The sequence below is a fragment of the Urocitellus parryii genome, chromosome 5 (assembly GCF_045843805.1).
Source record: "Urocitellus parryii isolate mUroPar1 chromosome 5, mUroPar1.hap1, whole genome shotgun sequence".
NCBI classification, from domain to species: Eukaryota; Metazoa; Chordata; class Mammalia; order Rodentia; family Sciuridae; genus Urocitellus; species Urocitellus parryii.
Genome location: NC_135535.1, coordinates 5,735,950 through 5,756,477, shown reverse-complemented (window position 1 = coordinate 5,756,477; position 20,528 = coordinate 5,735,950).

Sequence of the window (20,528 nt, the reverse complement as noted above, 5' to 3'; positions counted from 1 at the left end):
TTTCTTTTTTTTTTTTTTTTCGGTACTGGGGATTGAGTAGGGGCACTCTATCACTGAGCTACACCCCGGTCCTTTGTTAAGTTTATTTTGAGGAGGATCTTTGCTATCCAGATTGGCCTTGAACTTGTGATCCTCCTGCCTCAGCCTCCTGATAGCTGGGATTGCAGGATCACAGTCGTGTGCTCCTGCACCCAACTCTGGACTTAAAGTTCTCAGATGGTGCAGGAGGATGGGCTGGATGTGAGCACGGGATTCGTTCTTCCTGCTGCTCAGCTTTTCCCCTACCTATCTCACTGTCTACACGTTTCCTGGCCTGAGGGGGATGCATTAGGACCCCCCCCACACACACACACACACAAAGCTGGAGTCCAAAAGGCCGATGTCCAGAGTGTGGGAAAGAATGGAAACTAAGTCTCACGTTGTAGAAGAGAGGAGAGAGCCACCCGCTTGCCCTGAAGTTGACATTGGGTTAAAGAAGAAAAATCTCCTCCGAGTCTCTGGCACCACAGCTGGCCTCCTGTGATTCCCTGTTTGCATCCAAGCTACTCGTGTGGTTCCAAAAACTCAGGTAGGGGATTTAATTTACATTTAATTTAAAGCGGCCCCTGCCTGCTAGCACCCAGCGCTGGCAGAAGCGCACCCTCCCCCTCCCCCGAGGAGCTCAGAACTACCACGTCCTCGTCATGAGTCCCATTCCCAGGAAAGCCAGCGAGCGCCTCACAGTGCAAACTCTCCCTTCACAGGGAGGAAAAAGAGAACCAGCAGGAACAAGAGGCAGTCAAGCAGACCCCGCGGCTCCCAGGTGTGAAATGATCGTTCTCAGACCACGAACACATCGGACGATTTTCACTTTAAAAGTAAATAAATGAAAGAGAAGTTTGGAAAAAGGAGCACAAATGAGAGGCGACAGAACGAACGGCCACTTTCCTTAAACGAAGAGCAGAGCCCTTGAAATGTGGAGCTCAGAGGACGGGTGAGGCCCGGGAGAGAGTCCGTAAAGCAGAAGAGCTGATGGAACCCTCCGGAAGCAGACAGCGAGAGGGCCTCGTGTACCTCCGTTCCGAGTTCTAGAAGATGGCAGAATGGGGGGCCGCCCACGGAGGGAGAGGCGCGGCGGGCGGTTCTATGGGATTGGTGTGGATCCTGAACCTCGGACCAGGCCGCCCAAGCCGGGGGGGGGGGGGGGGGGTGGGTGGCGGGAAGGAGCCCACTTCTAGAAGCATCAGTGGAGCATAAGAGCCAAAGAGAAGACGTTAAAAGCATCAAAGAAAAAGACTCTCCCCAAAGGATCCATAATCAGATTCCAGCTGACTTCCTCCCGGAGGCTCGAGCCATGGCCGCCAGCTTAGACCTCCATCCTTCCAGAAAGAGAGTGAGGGAAGGCAGATTCAGGCAGGTGACCACTGAGGTTTTTACTGTGGAAATGTCCTCACGGGTCCCTGGTGTGGCGGAATAGAGAAGGTGGCTTTCCTGGCTGCCCTGTGGCACGAATCCAAGAAAGCAGACAGGCAGCTTCTCAGCAAGTGAGGTCCTGGAAACCCTCGGGGACACCCCAAGTCCACAGGGCAGAAACTCTACTGCTCAGATCCACACGGTCTGACGGCAGACACACAGACAACGAGAAAAAGCCAGGGGACAAATCGCCCGGACGCACTGACACAGTGCCGTGACAGGATCCAGCAGCACCCAGTGGAAGACAGGTCAGAGGCGGAGTTGAGAATGTCCCTAGTCAAGCTGACCTCAAGGGCAAGGACGGGAGGGAGGGAGATCAGAGAGGAAACTCAGCAAGTGAAAGATGACTCTGATAAAGAGGCAGAGATTCTGAAATGTCCCCAGGAAAGAGGAACTAAATGCAATGTTCATCAGGAGGAAGAAAAATCATTCCGGAGAGGAGGCCAGCTATATAAGGAGGGACAATGGTGGGCCAAGACCTCAGCAAATATTTGGGGGAGAATAAATATGGACTGTAGGACGCCTCAATAATAAGGTCCATTTGTGGTAGGAGGAAATAGGCCAGCGCTAAAATGTTGGTCAGTACCCTGTAATTTGGGAGAGGATGTTCAAAATTAAAGTTTTCAAATTCTTTCAATTATTTGGGAGGAAGGCAAATATATGGACTAAGTTTAGACGTGGTGAGTCGAATGCTCTACGTGAAAACACTTAAGGATGGGTCAGAGCGTACGCCTCCTGAATAAGTGGAAGGCACAATCCAGATAAGAAAAATAAGAAAAAAAAATCTCAAGTGATTCCATCAATGGCAAGCAAGGGGGTCATGGGCAGGGGAAGTAGAATAGAAATAGATTATAAGACTGTAATGAATTAATCTAAGCAAGTGAGCTCTCAGTCACACATTGTAATGGACTGAACTCTTTGGTTTGAAGATGATCGTCTGGCTGAATTTTACAAACATCTAGATTATGGTCTGTTTATGAGAGATGTGCCTCAAATAGGAGGACCCAGAGCTGTTCAAATTATGTCATCTCTCCAAATTACAGCAGAGGCGACTGAGAGTGTAGCTCAATGGTAGAGCTGATACTCAGCCTGCTCAAGGCCCTGCGTTAAATCCCAACACCCACCCACTGCACCCTCCCCACCCCGCAAAAAAAAAAAAAAAAAAGAAAAAGAAGAAAAGAAAGAAAAAAAATTATAGTAGGCAATTACTATCTAAAAGAAGGTATCTGCGGCTGTGGTAATGTAAGGTAAAAGCAGGCTTTAGGAGAGAAAAGCGTTGAAGGAACCCGAGGGTCACTGGGTAACAATAGAAGCTTCAATTCTCCGGGAAGCTCTAACAGTCCTTGATTAACATAGCAGCAGCTCTCCGCATCCACCTGGGATTGGTTTCAGGACTCCTGGTGCATACCCAAATCTGCAGACGCTCAAGTCCCTGAAATAAATGGCATGGTATCTGCATACGACCCACTTACATCTCCCATCTACTTTAAATAATCTCCAGATTATTTATAATACCTAATAAAATGCAAATGCTATGGAAATAGTTGTTATACTCTAGTGTTTAGGGAATAATGAGAAGGAAGAAAGGTTTTACGTGTTCAGTACAGAAGGAGAGGTTTTTTTTCAAATACTTTCCATCTGTGACTGGTCGGATGCACAGACGCAGAACCTGCGGATACGAAGGGCCCACAGAGCAATCTCATGGCCGCAAAGAGTAGAAAGAACAGGAAGAATAAACGGAGTCGTCTTCTCGATGGGATATTTTTAGGTCTCCTCAGTGGAGATTCGGGAGATCTGAGGAACACGGTGACAGATTTAACATCATCCACACAGAACACATGGGACCTCCGGCCGGCTCCTTCCTACAGGCTTGGGCGTCTATTACGCGTGCCAGACTGTGAGGTCGACCTCGGCCCATCTCAAGACCCCAGTTGCCGGTTGGATGTCCTGGGGGCCTGACTTAGAGACGGAGATGGAGTGCAGGTGTCTTATCAGGGACACTCCTGGGGTCAGTGTGGTGTGGACAGAGGAGAGTGGAGGCCATGCAGTACAGAGGAAGCCTTGGCCAAGCCCACAGAGGGCTCTGGAGCTGGGTGGTCCTCCAGACCTGCTGGAGCTGGGCCGGGAGTCGGGCCTTCACACTCCCAAGATGACCAGCCATTGGATCCAGGCTGCCTGTCAAAGGAGGAGTGGACTTGGTTGGGGCCAGGCTGTTTCTTCAGCCCAGGCAACCTCCAGAGGGAGCTGGCAGCGAGGGCCGTCTTCCAGCAGCTCCCCGGCAGCTGGAGGTGCTGAGTCCTCTGTTTTGGAAGAGGAAGCTGGGAGATCCGCAACCAGAGCGCCTACCTCATTGGAATACGACTGTTCTCTCTGATCACAATCTAAACAAGTGAGTCACTGATAACCCAAAAGACAACTAAAAGGTGCTCATCTTTTTGGAAAAAACTGCACATATAAACAACTCACAACCCCAATTGTAAAATACTGAGTGCTAACAAAATATTTTGTATTAAGACTTGTGAGATCCAACCAAAGTGCTATTTAGAAGAGGATTTATCATTTTAAATGCCTGTGTTATTAGCAAATAAGAAATGCCCTGAATGAATAAGAACAGTAGAACAAACCTCAAGATTAGAAAAAGGAATCAATATTAAGACAAAAACTGAAATTTATGAAAGAGAAACAAACTTAAATAGGGAAGACGGTCAAGTCAAAAGATTATTCTTTGAGAAAACTAAAGCTACTTAACAAATCTCTCACAGGATAAAAGAGAGCATAAATAATATTGAGGACGAGAGAAGGAACATGAGTCTAGATGCTTCACAGATTACATCAATTTTGCCGATACCTTAGAGTTTTTTTTTTTTTTTTTTAATTTGTGTGGGCTTGAATCCAGTGGTATTCTACCACTGAGCCACATCCTCAGCCCTTTTTACTTTTTATTTTGGGACAAGGTCTTAAAGGAAATTTTAAAGGAAAGACATAATCATCTCTATAGACGAAAAAAATCATTTCATAAAATTCAACATTCATCCACTATGAAAATTCTGTACATCCTTAACAAAGAATGAAATGAAACTTTGTTTCCCTTTCAGTAAGGGGAATGAAATGTGTGCGTATGTAAACGCACAGGACCAGACACGGATGGATCTGACAAAATAATGGACTCCTGGGATCGTGTTTAAGGTCGGCAGCTAAGTGCCGGTGTCGGCAAATCCCAGCTCTCCCAACATCGTGACCTAGGTTCTCGCCTGCGTGGGAACACAAGAAAAATAAATTAAAGGCATAAAGATCAAAGGGAAGAAATAAAACCTAGCGCTGTTAGCAGATGAGACGATCACTGAAACCGGAAATCCAACAGAATCGACCAATAAATGATCAGCACGAAGAGTCTGGTAATTTCGTGCAAAATGGAAACACACACACACACTCATAAAAGCAATTGCACTTTTACACACCATCAACAACCAGTCAGAAAAAAATAATCTAAAAAAGACGTCATTTCAGATGAAAAGAGTTGTGGAGGCGGATGGTGACCTTGGCTGTAGGTCCTGAGTGGACTCAGTCCCACTGCACTGGGGCTTACCGTAGGTTAGGATGGTCCCTTCTGTGTTCTGTGTGCAAAGAACTTGGAAATTAAAACAAAACAAACCGGCAAGACCATCACAAGGAGTGACTCTTTAAATAAAAGCAAAGAAAGGTTTAACGTAAAACTCTCGAGAGAGCAACACTCTTGTTTTTTTGATCTGGGTTGTGAGCACATGGGCGTAGGTCCTACCACTACTCCTCAACAGATGTGTAATGTGAACTCTTTTGTGTGTTAACACCACCAAAATCTTACATGTTAAAAAATAATTAACCCAGATGCAGGACCAGCCTCCTGTCTTTCAGGGTAAGAACTCAAAGGACTGTCTACTGGGGCCAGATCTGGAGGGCAGGGAGGGACAGAATCGCATCGGAGCCGAGTTGGAGTCCTCCCGCTCCACGGATAATAAGTGAGATGGTGTCAAAAGTCATTCAGTTCCTTGTGATTCTGGAAGTTTCCCTGGCAGAGGAGGGGGAACTCATATGTTCTCTGTGTGGCTTCTCTGTAAAACAGTGGGGGTGAGAGATCGGGGGACACTGGACATCCGGGGTCCAGAGGCTTTCTTCCTTCAGAGATGATTCTGAAACTGACATTGATATCTAACGGCCATTGAGGCCATGTTGGGGGGCAGGGCTTTTAGTGGGTGCTGAGGTGTCTAAGGGGGACCAATGCCTTTCTCTTGGGATTGGGTTAATTTTTGTGGTGTGAGTTCGGTCCCCCGGGCCCGGATTAATCACCACGAGGGCGGGTTGCTATCCAGCGAGGCCTGCACCTCAAGTTCTGCCTCTTCTGTACGCACCGGCTTGACTTCTACCCTGGAAGGAAGCAGCTCGACCTCCTGGCTGGATACAGCTGCCTGATGCTGAATTTCCCAGCCTTCAGAATGGGAGCCTAAATCAACTTCTTTCCTTTATAAATTATTCAGTCTCAGGTCTTCTGTTATAGCAACAGAAAATGGACAAGGCAGTGAGTTTAGCTCAAATAGCCTACCCTGCAGACTTCAACTGCAGGAGCAGCCAGCTGTGTGTTGGTGGGATGGACACCCAAACTAAGCCAGACCCAGGGCTGTGTCCATCAGGAAACCTCTGCCTGTCCCTGCAGATGCTCCTGGCTGTGCCAAGACCTGAGCATTGCCGGGCAGCACCATTCACCTGGAGCTTGGGAACAGCTCATGGCTGCACAACCTGCATTGAGGCAGGGGACAGTGGAGGGCCCCCGGCTGTGGGAGGACGGTGGGGACCGAGGAGGGGATGCTCCTCCTCCTGCCACCCACCCCACTGTGATTCTCTCCATTGATTACTCTAACTCCAGGTTGCCCACTCCAAAGCCTTAGGTGTCAGACAGATGCCCAAATGCGTCCCGCGACACACTCCACGGCGCACTTCACATAGTACATCTTTTGGTTGATGGCTCTTTACAAAAGATCTCCTGTGCCACGAAGAACACTGTCCCCAAGTTCTCCTCTTCCACTAGGCAGAGAGAACAACAGCAGGAGAAAGATGCACAGCTTTCTGTCCCACACACTTGATGGGGCAAAGAAGGGTTTCTTCCACTGTCAGGGACACATCTGGAGCCCAGCACCAGGCAGCAGCATCCGGGCCCCGGGTCAGGATGCCCAGGCAGTGGTGAGGCCCCAACACAGAGGGACAGTGGGACGTGGTCCCGGCAGACTTCCGTCCCCTTCCAAGGTGGGTCTGGAGGATCCACAGGGCTTGGCGGTGGGTTGGACGTGGGAAGTGGGGCTGAGGGGACTCGGGGAGGGGTTGAGGGTGATGTTGGGTTTCAGGCTCGGGGACGGTGGTGTGCGGCACTGCGGAGGGCTAGAGGGACAGCAGCGATCTGGCTTTGGCTGGACTGAGTTTGCGGCTGGTTGAGGGACATGCTATGGGCTTCAGGGCAGGGCAGCCCCCAGCACGTTCCCAGTGCTCCCCAGAAGCACAACAGACCAGGACGGCCCCAGGTCCCGACCCTGTGCCTACAGCCTCGAATCCGTGGGCCTTGGAGGCACTGTGGTGGAGGAAGCCACCCCACCAGGCCTCCACTTCTCCCTCTGAAAGGAGGCTGGGGTCAGTCAGCGATTCAAGGACCCTTTATTCCTTTCCTCTGAACTGGCAGATGGTCTGGATAGGACCCTGAGCCAGAGTGGCCCCGTTGGGGACACAGAGACTGACTTGAGGACTCTCCCAGGCCTTTCCTGCTGGGTTCAGAGCTCATCTTGGGGACCATCCAGGGACCAGAGGGCTTGGAGGCCTCTGGTGTTCTGCTCTGGTGTCCCAGAGCCGTGTTCAGCCCCTGAGACCTGGTCCTGGTGGGGAGTGGAGGGCCGGGCGGGAGGTCCCCCACACCACCTGGTGGTGAGGACACAAGAGCGATGAGTGTGTTCATATGTCATCAGTGTGTGCTGGGCCCTGTGACAAGTATGCACACACACACACACACACATACAGACAGACACACACAGACAGACAGACACACAGACACAGACACACACACATACATACACACAGACACACAGACAGACACACACACAGACAGACAGACCGACAGACAGACACACACAGACACACACACACAGACACACACACACAGACACACACAGACACACACACACACAGACACACACAGACACACAGACACAGACACACACAGACACACACATACAGACATACAGACACAGAAACAGACACACACATACAGACAGACACAGACAGACCGACAGACAGACACAGACAGGCACACAGACACAGACACAGACACACACACACACACTTACAGACAGACACACACATACAGACAGACACACAGACACAGACACACACACATACAGACAGACACACACAGACAGACACACAGACACACACACACACACACACATACAGCCAGACACTCACACACAGACTGACAGACACACAGACAAACAGACACACACACAGACACACAGACACATACACACACACCACCACCACCACCACTCTGGGTGGTGTCCATTTTTACGGAGGAGAAAAAGTGAAACCAGAGAAAAAACCTCGCCTGTTGCCACCCGTGACCGAGGCTGAGCCTCCCTACTCCAGGGGACAGGCTTTCCTGGACCTTGAGGTCTTTCTGGGGGCAGGGAGGTAAGAAGCTGGGGTGGGGACCTTGCCGGTGGCCCCCAGGGGACTGGTTTCCAAAACTTGCTTGCTGGGGGATGGTGGCTTAGGTTTGTTCCTGGTTCCTGCCCCTGGATGCGGCAGAGGCTGGAGGAGGGAGAGTCAGCCTCCTGCCTGCTGGGTCACTCTGGGGGAGGAGGGGCAGCCAGCCAATTAAAAGTTTGAACATCCCTGGGAGGACTGAACGCAAACTTCAGGCTGACAGTTTGCAATTCCCTGACCACACTTCACAGGGGAAAAGATCCAGAGAGGGGCAGGGACTGGGCCAGGTCACACAGCCTGACAGACACAGAGCTGGGGCTGGTACCCTGTCTACCACCAGCACCCCAAACTCTCCCTGCCTTTTTCTTTGATATTGACACTGGCACAGTGTAGGCGCCAGGACCTGGGACCTGACCGGTCACTCTCCCCTGCTTGTGCCCTGGCTCCCAGGCATAGGTGGTGGAACCACACTGCCCAGGCCGCTCATGGCTAGGATGCTGCTGCCCCCCTGTGGCCAGAGTGGGGAGGTGTTGGCTGTGATGTTAGGAGGCTGGTGATTTCCCACCAGGAGCAGGTCCAGGGTCCAGGCTGCTCCAGGGGAGGGGAGCTGACCTTTTCTGGAGACCAGGCAACACCTCCAGTGCTGCCCCAGTGTTGTGTTGGGAATGTCCTTCCGCTTCTCTGGGCCTGTTTCCACAGCTGGAAAACAGGGATGGAAATAGGGTTTTTGTGGGGGTTAACAGTGAGGCAATGGCTGCAGAGTGCCCGTTCCAGCAAGGTGACAGGTGCACACAGTGACGTTGACCTGTCCTCTCTTCTTTCACACCTGGGGAGGCCGATGGGCTGGCCTGAGTGTTAGCCACACCCCAGGTGCTCTCACAGCTGATCCTATCAGCTGTAGAGGACATTGCCACCATCCCCCTCATGTGACAAATGAGACTGGGCGAGTTAGGTAACTTTCCCTGGGCACACGGCCATAACACAGCAGGGTCTGAACTTGCTTGGTTTCCCGGTTAGAGAGGAGGACACCAGCCACCCACAAGGGGCCTTGGACTCCAGCTCAAGGTCTGCCAGATAAGGAGGGACACTTCCAGGTGACCTGGCCCACGGAGTCCTCCCGGCGGTCCCTGGGTTGCATGGCTGAGAGAGGCAGGCTGTCCTGCTGGCTGCATCCTGAGCCGTTCTGTGGCCACAGGGTCCTGTTCTGCTCAGCAGCTGCCAGACCACCTGGCTTTGGTCTCCCAAAGATGGTCACTCTGGGACACTGAGGCTGCCCGCACAGAGGAGGCTGTGCGACTCCGCACTTCTGACCAAGGGGGGTGGGCAGAAAGGGTCGGGGTGGACTGTGGCCTTTAGACTTCCTGCTGGCCTTTCATGAGGCCGGGGAGATGGCAGTCCCTACGTGCCCAGGAACGGGAAGGCTGGTGGGCTTGGAGGTGGGGATGCAGGGGAGGAAGGGGGTCCCTGGGGTCCAAGTACCCAGAGCTCTGTCCTCAGTGCTTCGGATGGAAGCAGAGTGCAGCTCTGGTAGGGTCCTGGCCGACCCCTACGGTGGCTGAGACCAACTTTTGGAGAACAGGAGCTTGTTAGGGAGAGTTGGGGGCTATTTTTACAACCTGGTGGTGGGCCTGGCAGGTATGCTGGCGGACTTGGGGCATGGCGGACTTGGGCCCCTATCTGAGCCCTACCTCCTCTTGCTGTGTGACACCAGGAGAGTCACTCTACTTTTCTGGGCCTCATCTGTAAAACAGCCACCAGTCCTACCTGGCAGAACTGGTAAGAGATCACGTGAAACAGTGTTGCGCTCTCTTCCATTGAGCGCGGCTATGGCTGGAATTGACTGGTTCCTTGTGTAAAGGAGGGTTGAATCTCCGCCTCCCGCTTTCAGAACCAGAGGGACCTCGAAGTCGGTTTCCTCACTGCACAGAGCTGGCCTCAGTTCACATTTTAGGGAGTAAGTGAAGATTTATAGAGAGTCTGCTATGCATCGAACGTGAGGATGTCACCTCTGTGAAAACAACAGCATCGGGAAGAACTGGGGAGGAGGAGGCTGCACCACCCCGGGCGCCCAGGACCCATCCCAGAGGGCGGGAAGGAACCCGGCCCAGGCCCTCACCAGCGCGCACTTCTCACCTGCGCCCAGCAGGTGGCGCCCGCCCTCCCGCCGGCCGGTGGGCGCCCGCTTCTCGTGGGGCAGTGGTCAGAGGCGCCTGGCCCAGGGCATGCGTTTGGGGCTGGGTCTGCTCAAACCCCTCTGCGGGGGGCCGAAAGCTTTTGCTTTTCCTTGAAGGACGAGCTGGCGGCACCTCAAGGGGGAGTGATGTCCCCTTTAGACTGGGGCCATCGTGGGAGCCCAGGCAGGTGCCCAGATGGTGGCCAAAAGGAAGGAAGGAGGGTGGGAGGGGAGGAAGGGAGGTCGGGCCAAGGGTTCACCGTGTCATTGGTTAATAGTGGACTAATGTCTAAATGTATGAAATCGTGCTTTCCCGTAGGCGGCCGGCACATGCCACAGGAAAGGAGGATGAAAGGAGGAGAGAAGGCCCCAGGAAGGAGGGGAAGAGGGTGGGGATCCAAGCGGCACAAAGGGCACAAAGGAAAACTGCGACTCTCACTCTGGTCCCCCCTCCCCAGCTCTCCTCCCGGGGCTCCTCCACCTCTGCCCGTGGTCTTGGCTTCTGGAGTGTCCTTCTTCCAGAGACGTGTGTGTGTGTCTGTGTGTGTGTGTGTGTGTGTGAGAGAGAGAGAGAGAGAGAGAGAGAGAGAGAGAGAGAGAGAGAGAGAGAGAGAGAAGGGGACCGGTGTGCACAGAACTGCTCCCACCGAGCAGGAAGAAATAACCATCTTGAAAAACCCTTAGCCAGAAAGATCTGGGCCCTTCTAGAGAAAGACTTTCTTGACCCCTTGCCAAGATGAAGGGCAGGGTGGGAACCAGACCCGAGGGGGAGCCTCCAGACCTGGCTCCCCGGTTAGAGTGCCGATCGGGACATCCTGACTGTCTCCCCACACTGGTCATCTTCCAGGTGGTCAGGGAAAGGCCAGAGGACTGCAGGCCCCCGCCCGTGTGCCTGGGCTGGAAGTGGGTGCTGACCAGCTGGGGTCCCTGCAGCCACTGGGGACTAGCTTCAAAATTTCTCCTGTTCTTCCTCCTCCTCCCTCTCCCTCCTCCCTCTTTCCCTTGTCAGGAATCTGTGAGAAGAGTGGAGAGCGAGTTATAATTGCCCCCCGCGGAACTCACCTGCCGTGAAAGGGTGTTAAATAACACGCAATTTACATGTCTTCCCTGTAGGAAATTATAGAATCAGAGCTTTCAAATTAGCAACAGATTTTTTCTAATTGAATCTATTTCCCGTACGGCAGGTGAACAGAGAAACAATCAGGTAGTTCAGTTCCCCTGCAAATGGACCACCCGACAATTGAAGGAATTAAATGCTTATTAAAAGTGCAGGTAAAATTGATATTACGTTTCTGGGAAATCTGTCTGCAGGAAGATGTCACATGTAGGCTGTGTCCACACAATCACTTGTGTGGCCGGGGAGGAAAACGAGCTTGAGACGGCGGTCCTGGCCCCCTGTCCCCGTAGCCTGTTGTTAGCTCGGGGCCAGGCTCTTGTGCACACCAAAAGTCTAAACACGTCTGGGCCTCAGTTTCCCCACTCGTAAAGGGCGGTAGCCATGCATGGTTAGGGTTCATGTGAAATAAATAAGAAGGTATGGGAGGCACTTAGAACAGTACCTAGCACATAGGTGCTCGTATCTTTTTTGTTTTGTTTTGTTTTGGTGCCAGGGATTGAACTCAAGGGCACTTGACTAACTACTGAGCCACATCCCCAGCCCTTTTTAATTTTTTTTTTTTTTTATATATTGAGACAGGGTCTCACTAGGTTGCTTACAGTCTTGCTGAGTCGATGAGGCTGTCTCTGAACCTGTGATCCTCCTGCCTCAGCCTCCTGAGCCACTGGGATTATAAGTGTGCATCACCATACCCAGATAGAAACATCTTTATACTACTGCTGCTAATTATTGTTATATATTTGCCTGGTGGATCAGTTGCCTATGCTGCAGAATAAATCAACACAATACTTAGAGGCTTAAAACATGTGCTGCCAGGCACGGTGGCACATGCCTATAATCCCAGTGGCTCGGGAGGCTGGGGCAGCAGGATCATGAGTTCAAAGCCAGCCTCAGCAATTTAGCCAGGCCCTAAGCAATTTAACAAGACCCTGAAAATAAAATTTTAAAAAAGGGCTGGGGATGTGGCTCAGTGGTGGAGGAGGAAGAGGGCGAGAAGGAGGAGGAGTTGGAGGAGGAGGAGGAGACACCACATGTTCACACATCCACACGTGTTCCATCACACAGCCTCTGTGGGTGCTTTCAGCTGGGCCTTTGCTTAAGGGTCCCCACTGGGGCCACACTTGCCGTTAGGACAGGGTCTGCCGTCTTACCTGGAAACTCAGCTGGAAGGACCTGCTGGAGTCCACGTGCACCTCGCAGGATCAGCCCTGCTGGCCCCCTGCTGTGGCCCTGCCAGCTTGGCAGCTCCAACCCGGCATCTCTCTTGTCTGAGCCGGCGCTGGAGCGAATCTGCAGCCAGGCAGGAGTCGCGGGTTTCCGCAACCTCAGCAGAGTGACGTTCCGTGGGGTTCTCCATGCCTTATTCCCTGGGTTAGATCAAGTCACAGCCCTGCCCACACTTGAGGGAGGGACCTGAAGACCAGGAGGCTGACGCTGCCCTCCAAGCGGTGACGGGGCTGGCAGAGTGCTTAGCTGCTGTGGTCCCCAGGGGCGACCTGGGTCCTCCTTCCTCAAGGGTCTGGGCCTACAGAGTCCTGCCTGAACTGCCACTTCCTCCCTGTCCTGATAGAGCTGCCAAGGACACTGGCCTGGAGATTCAGGGCACTTTGCCCCAAGGGTGTTTGGACCCTCCCCTGGGTCAGCGTAGACTCTCCCACCTCCGTCAGGGCAGGACAGAGCTCACCAGGAGGAACATCCACTTCAAATCAGACCTGTACCCAGGAAGACCTCCCGACTCGGAGGCTGAGCAAGTTCACCTGTGTGCGAAACACTGACCTGGGGAGAAAATCCCAGCCACCAAGAAACCCCACAGGATCAGCGGCTAGGGGGGCACAGTGGAGCCTGGGGCCGGGGCTGGGGCTCAATGGCCAAGCACTTGCCTAGCATGCGTGAGGCACTGGGTGTAGTCCTCAGCCTCACATAAAAATAAACGAATAAAGGCACGCTGTCCATCTACAACTCCAAAAAAATTAAAAGCAATACAGCCTGGCTGAACACTGATTTTGAAAAGTGAAATTTTTAGTGAAAATGTACTAAGGGAAAATATTGATCCCAATGAAAATATGTTCAGTCAGCAGAAAATAGAAATAAAAATATTTAAATTTATTTTTTTGCCCTGCTGAGCATCTAATCCAGGGAAGGTGAGGCAAGCGCTCCACCACTGGGCTGCATCCCAGCCTGAAGGACAAAATACCAGCTGGAATACCTGCAGCGCCAGAGAGAAGAGGGACCAATACGAGGAGCTTCGGTTTGGAAAAGACTTGCTTTGAAAGGGAAGGAACGCTGACGCGGTTCTGTCGGAGACATTGTTCACTTCCGGTCACTTCTGGGGAGCCGGAGCCCGGCCAGCACTAGTCTCCCTCACACACCCTGTCCCCCCGGGGCTGCTCTGTCCCTCCAGCCCCGGGGCTCACCTGGTCTGTGCCAGCTGTGGCCTCCGTTCAACAGCTGCCCAGTCCCAGGGATTGTCCCCTTCCTGAGGGTCCTGGTGGCAGAGAGTGAAGTCAGGGCTCCCTGGGTCCTGGAGGCAGGTGCTCCCTCCTGGGGTCCCCCGAGGCTGGAGGAATAACCAGGGCCTGCTGGGCTCCGTGGGGGGACACGAGGCCCCCTAAGCCCTTGCTCTTGGCTCAGGAGCAGGCTGTGCCAGGCTCAGCCAGGGGTCCTCGGCAGGGACAGGGTCCTGCCCAGCCCCAGGCGGCTTGGTGGGCTGGTCAGCGGTCTGGGAGGCAAGGCTGAGGGGGGGAATGTCTGTGAAAGGAGAGGGGGAGGGCGCCTGGCAGCAGGGGGCTCCTGGGAACTCTGCACCCACCGTCCCTGGTCTGCCACAGCTCCGTGACAGTCCCACGGTCACAGACGAGGACCCGGGCTCGGGGCAAGGCTCCAAGGATCCTGAGGCGCCTAACCTGCAGGCTGTGGCCTGTCCTGTCTGCCCGGTCTCCAGTATTCCCTCGAGCCCACGGCCTCCTGTCCCAGACTCCTCTGGGACCCTTTCTTAAGAATTAATCCCCCTCCTCCAATTATTCCTCTAATGAAAAGCCCTTGTCTCACCCCTGAAACCCTCTGGGGAAGGGCTCCCGCTCTGGCCCTTTGTCCCAGGCCACAGCCTCCAGGCCTTTCCCAACCTGGGCAGGCCATCCCCCACCCTCCAGGCCCACTCCCCTTCCCCTCCTGGGCCCCTCTCAGGGGGCCCGGGTGAGGTCATCTCTGTGTCAACAGGGCTGCACAATAGGGCGGGCGGGGGGCTGCCTTTCTGCTGAAGAGAGAGCTGGGGTGGGGGGAGAAAGAGGCAGCAATTACAGGTTGCACAATGGGGCCTGGGAGGGGGCCTGGGAGGGGGGCCTCTGCCAATTAGAGCTGCTGCTGGGGTGTCTGCGGGGGAGGGGTGGTCAGCCACGCAGGGACAGGGCGGTGGGGCCAGGTGGGCTGTGTCTGTCCTTCATTCACCCATGCTAGGATTGCCTGAGCACCTATTATGTGCTGGGCTCTGTGCTGAACACCAGAGGCACCACCTGACCAGGTAGATGGGGCCTGCTTTGATGGGACAAACACTGTGGCAGGGGACAGAGGCAATGCCCAAGGAGGTGAGTTTTGAGCTGGTCTGGAAAGGAGACATGCTAGGAGGGAGGTTGCAGACCAGGGTGTCACGGCAAAGACCTGAGGCAGGGGCACGCGGGCATGGGGGCCAGAAGCAAGGTTCCTGTGGTGGGAGGGCATGGTGGGGGGAGGGTGAGAGGGGCAGGTGATGGAAAACACAGGGAGCCTGGGGGAGCCGCTAGGCACAGCTGACCCTACACTGCCTGTGGGTGGGTGGAGGTATTTACACCAGGGAGTCGGCAGCCTGCAGGTCAGCGTTTACAGAGAGAGGGGAAGGGGAAGCCTGAGAATGAGCATCTTTTACACTATTTATAAGTTCAAGGGCTGACCTATTACTGACACTGGCATTGATCAAGTTCCTACTGTGTGCAGGCGCCTCCTAGACCCCTTTGTGCCACTCTTTCTCAGAGAGGCTAAGCAACTTGCTGAGGTCACCCAGCTCTTGGGTGACAAAGTCAGCACTCAGATCCACACCTATCTAGCCTTCGTTGGGTTCTTCCCACTTTTCCAGGCCTCTGTGCCCCCCACCACCCTTTTCCTGACCCTGCAATACTGCATGACCCTCATACTCTCCGAAGTCGTCTTTTTTCTTTGGGTATCAGGGAAGAACCCAGAGGTGCTTAACCATTGTGCCACATCCCCAGCCCTTTTTAGTTTTATTTAGAGAGAGGGTCTCAATAAGTTGCTCAGGGCTTCGCTGAGTTGCTGAGGCTGGCTTTGAACTTGAACTTGCGATTGACTCCTCTGCCTCAGCCTCCCCAGCTGCTGGGAGTGGAGGTGTGTGCCCAGAAAGGCTTCTTGACATTAGAGCTGGGGTGTGCGCGGTGACAGCCGTGAGTTCTGCTGAGCACAGACGTTGTAGCTGCTGCCACCTGAGGGTGCCTGTCTCAGGTTTTCTCACTGTCCTGATGTCGCCAGCCTGTTCTATGGACAGGGGACTGAGGCTCAGGGATGACCAGGCGCCCCGCCTCCTCCGGGTGGTGAGGCTCTCAGGGCTGGGTTCTCTGCCCGAAGGCCGGGCAGACTCTCCTCCTGTGGAGTGGACTCATCCTGCGAGGCCTCAGGGCCCTCCCAGCCAGAGACCCCTGGGAGGCAGTTCAGAGAGGGGGATCCCTGTGGCCATGTCCAGTGTGGCTGCTCAAAGGCCTCTTGGAGGAGGGGAGTCCTGGGCCAGCACTGACGGATGGGGGAGAGGACTGCCTGGCCCCGCCTGAGGTGGGGCCACAGGACTGCCAGTCTCCTGAGGCCACAGACACTGGGGTCTGCCCCAGGCAGGACCCAGCTGCTCTGTAAAGGGTGGCACTGGGTGCAGTCCCCTCCCTCTGTCCAATCCTTCTCACCTGGGTGTGATGGGTCCAATCCAGGCTCTATGGCTTGGTGGCTTTGGGGGAACTCGGTTCCTCTCCTATGGGTCTGACAAGTCATCTGTCCCCGGCACTTTATGGACTCCACAGTCCTCAGCGTCTCCTTGGTGTCAGCACCACATCTCCCCAGCTGGCGGGCTGGGCCTGGCGCGCTGCACACCTCGCCTGCCCTTGCTTAATCGTCCTCAGGAGTTTACACAGGAGAAGGGGAGGCAGTGCAGTGCAGTGACCGCCCAAGGCCACCTGCTGCCAGGTCCTGGGTGGGCAGCTGCCCAGGGCCTGTGCTCCTGACCTCGCCCGGCAGCTTGCTTGTCTCCTCACCTTCACCTTCACCCTCAGGTGCAGGACCTGGCACCAGGGCTGCTTGTCAAAGGCAGAGGGCTGGGCTCTGCCCAATGGCCAGACATGTGGTCAGCTGTCGCCCAGCAGGAGGACGCTGGGTGAGCCGGCTCAGGCTGCTGCCCTAATGACCTCAGACAGGGCCGCCTGCAGCGCACAGGACAGGCGCTGCAGATGAGCTGATCCTCGCTCTGGGCTGCAGGCAGCAAGGCCTGGCACCCGAGCGTCTGCACCTCCTGAGTCCCCAGCCAGCTCCCCCAGCCTCTGTTTGCAATATAAACACCCGCTTTCCTGTGGGAGGCTGCCCGGTCCTGCCCGCCCTCCTGCGGTGCCAGGAGCAAGCGGTGGGGGGTCCACTTGCTTCCTCAGCCTCCCCAGCCCTGGGTGGCTGGTTGTTTTGAACAGGAGCTTCAGAGAGGCCGCCTGTGTGGCACCAATGACTGCCGCCAAGGAGGGAACGGCATCTGGGACGATGTGGCACGTTAGGACATGTCAGCTCAGAGGATGTGAAGCAGGCCGAGGGTCCAGAGCCTCGGGATGGGTAGGATGTGGGCACTCCAGCAGCACAGGCCAGGCGAGGAGGTGGGAAGAATAGCTGCTTCGTACTCAGGAGAGCCACGGGCCCTGGAGGTCCCACAGGGCCGCGTCTCACTGCTGTGACTGAGTGCGTGGGTCCCTGTCTGTCCTCTCCCGACACTATGGATTCATACTTTAAAAAATTTATTTTTGAGACAGAGTCTGGCTGTCTCGCCCAAGCTGGACTTGAGCTCTTGGCCTCCAGTGATCCTCCTGCCTCAGCCTCCCAAGAAGCGGGGACTAAAGGCGCCTGCCACCAAGCCCAGCTTGGATTCCCCTTGGTCCCCCTGGCTGGTGCTAATTCAGCCTGTGGGTGAGTCCCCCTCTCCCCCAGGCAGCTCAGCCCATCCCTGAGGGGGTCCTAAGGATAGGCATAGCATGCTTCCCTCTTCACAGGTGAGGAAATCAGTGTTCTGACCTGGGCTCAAGACTTGCCCAGGGTCACTCAGCAGGTGGCAGAGCCAGGATGTGGACCTGGGCCCAGCGGCCTCCGTGTGCACTCCAGGAGGCTGTGATAGCCCTGGAACTTCCCCCATCCGGGAGCCCTCTGCACTGTGCCTCCTTCCAGGGGTCACCAGTGTGTCCAGTGGCTGCTCCCGGGGTCCTGATGTTCATGCGAACCAGAGTAGATGCCCACCTGGGACATCCCGGGCCTTACAGGGGCTGACTCCTCCCTGAAGCCTCTAGTGAGGGGACACCTGCAGGTCAGGGCTCCCCTGGCCCCACCAGGCTGGCTTAGAGAGCTGAGCACGGGGGATCAGTTCAGCCTCCTGGACAGAGGGGCCAAAGCCTGGGAGAGAAAGTCTGACCAGAGGAGTCTCTTTCTCCTGCAGTGGCCATGACATCTGGGGGTAGCAACACTTGGGGCACAGTCAAGGCCTAGAGGAGAGAGGGCTGGACATCTGGGCCCTGGTCCTGGCCCGAGCTCTGCCACTGACATGAGGTGTGTCCACTCATACTCCCACCTGTATGAAGGGGAAAATATTGGTCTTGCTGGCGGAACCAGGGGACACCATATAGCCAGTTAGAAGGGTTTCAGACACTGATACTTCTAGCCAAAGGAACCTCTTCCTGCAGTGGACCATGGGGTCACTGTTCTCAACATAATGGATGATCACTTTGGAGGGCTGGAAAGTTGGAGGAGCAGAGAGATAGGTGCCCCATTTTGGAGCAATTCCCTTCTGAGGTCCATCATTCCAGCTCCCCTGGGGCCTTTCCTAAGTCCTAGTGACCTGGTGATCGAGTCCCAGTTCTCCAGGTTTGTTTTTTATTTATTTTTAATCCGTGGGTCTCACTGCTGCCCAGGCTGGCCCTGGACTGCTGGGCTCAGGTGGTCCTCCTGCCTCACGCTGCCCAGCAGCACCCATCTCTCACGGGGGCCCTCTTGCTCTCCCCTCCGGGACCTGGTCTCATCTCTCTCCATCCTCCCCTCTTTTCTCTGAATGCTTCTCTTGGATGTGGGGTCCCCCAGGCACAGCCCTCAGCCCCCTTCTCTTCCAGGCATTTTCCCAGGGGATTTTGGCTACCGCTTTGGTCTCCTGGATCACCTCTGCACAGGCCAGCCACCTCCGATGCCTTGATGGAAACTCAGGCCTCACTCCCCCGTGGCCACTGCCCTCTGCCTGTATCTCCATGTGTCCCACCAAACCTCTCCCTGAGAATCTTTCAAACTGAACCCTTCATCCTCTCCCAGGTGGCTTCCTTCCCTCAACACCATGTCACCCTCATGTGCCACTGTGAGTCCAGAAGCCTGGCCGACAGCCTCCCCTCTGCCTCTGATGGCTGGGGGCCAGCTGTTCACCCTTGATTCTCTGCCCTGCCTCTCCATGGGGCCCTGTCCCACCGCTCCTCTCTCCTGGTCACCAGGACACACCAGGTGACAGCGAGGCAGGTCCCCTCCCATAGGGCTTTTGCCTGGGTTGATAGTAACCTGGGGCGCACTATCAAGGGACCTTTTGTTGGGGCCTTGTCAACCTTTCACCTGTAAAATGGGAAGCCACCCATCAGTGACTGCTCCGCCCACAGATCCTCTCGTCTGGGATTGGCCAGACTCTGTGTGTGTGTGTGTGTGTGGGGGGGGATGTGGCTCCGCCCTCTGTAATGATTGGTCCAGACTGGACACCTGACCCAGGCACGGGCCAATGAGATTCTCTCTGGTAATTCTGAAGGCAGCGTTCCTTGACAGCTGCCAGGGCTCAGAGCTACGATGGTCTTTCCCTTCCTCGCACTTCTTTGTCCCCAATTCCTCGACTCATTGTCTTCCCAGAAAGCCACCATTTTCCTAGGCTTCTCTGATGTGGTTCCCGCTGCAGCAGGAAAAGCTCCCCGGCTCAGCACTCTTTTCGCTTGCTGCTGGGTGAGGCCAAGGCCAGCCCTGGACCTCTCCAGCAGGTGCCGTGAGGCTGCCGGTCCTGGCGCGGCCGGTCCTGGTACCGTCTATCCTAGCGCTGCCTACGTTCCTCCATTCAGCCCCGGAGCGGCAGACAGTGAGGGGCGTTGCCAGATGCTCACGGGCCCCAGGTAGGGCAGGTGGGCTGCCCGCCTCCCTCCAGGGTCCTACCCTCCAGGGTTCTACCTTGCGCCAGCTTTCTCCATGGACAGGGGCAGCAGGGAAGAGTGCCTTCCCTCGCCTGTGACCCTGAGCCATGTCTCTGTGTGACCCCAGACACAAACATCTTCATCTCCCGCCAAGGCCATGGGGCAGCGGTCTGCAGGCTGCAGGCAACTCCATGGGTCAGATATGCTGGCTAGCCCTCAGCTGCCTCTGGGGACTCAGAGTCAGATGGGGACACCAGGAAGCAAACACAACCATTATGAAGAGTCAGCCAGATGCCCAAGCTCCAGAGAAGCAGTTCTGGCAAGTGGACAGTTGGGGAGCCTGGGGCAGCCCCATTCCCTGCCCTGAACTTTTGTAGTTGTTAGTGCCCAGCTGGGGCCGACTGTTGGCTGGGCACTGGGTGGGTGCACATCACGGGTGAAGAGACTTCTTTTGGGGTGGGGGGACAGGGTCTTGTGAAGTTGTTTAGTTGCTAAGTTATTGAAGTTGGCCTCCTACTTGTGATCCTCCTGCCTCTGCCTCCCCAGCTGCTGGGATGGCATGCGTGCCGTGGGGAGCCTGGCCCCGGGTGGCCAGCACTCCTGCAGAGGAGCTGCCTTCCCCAGACTTCTGGTCATCCGCACCCTGATGGCTTGATTT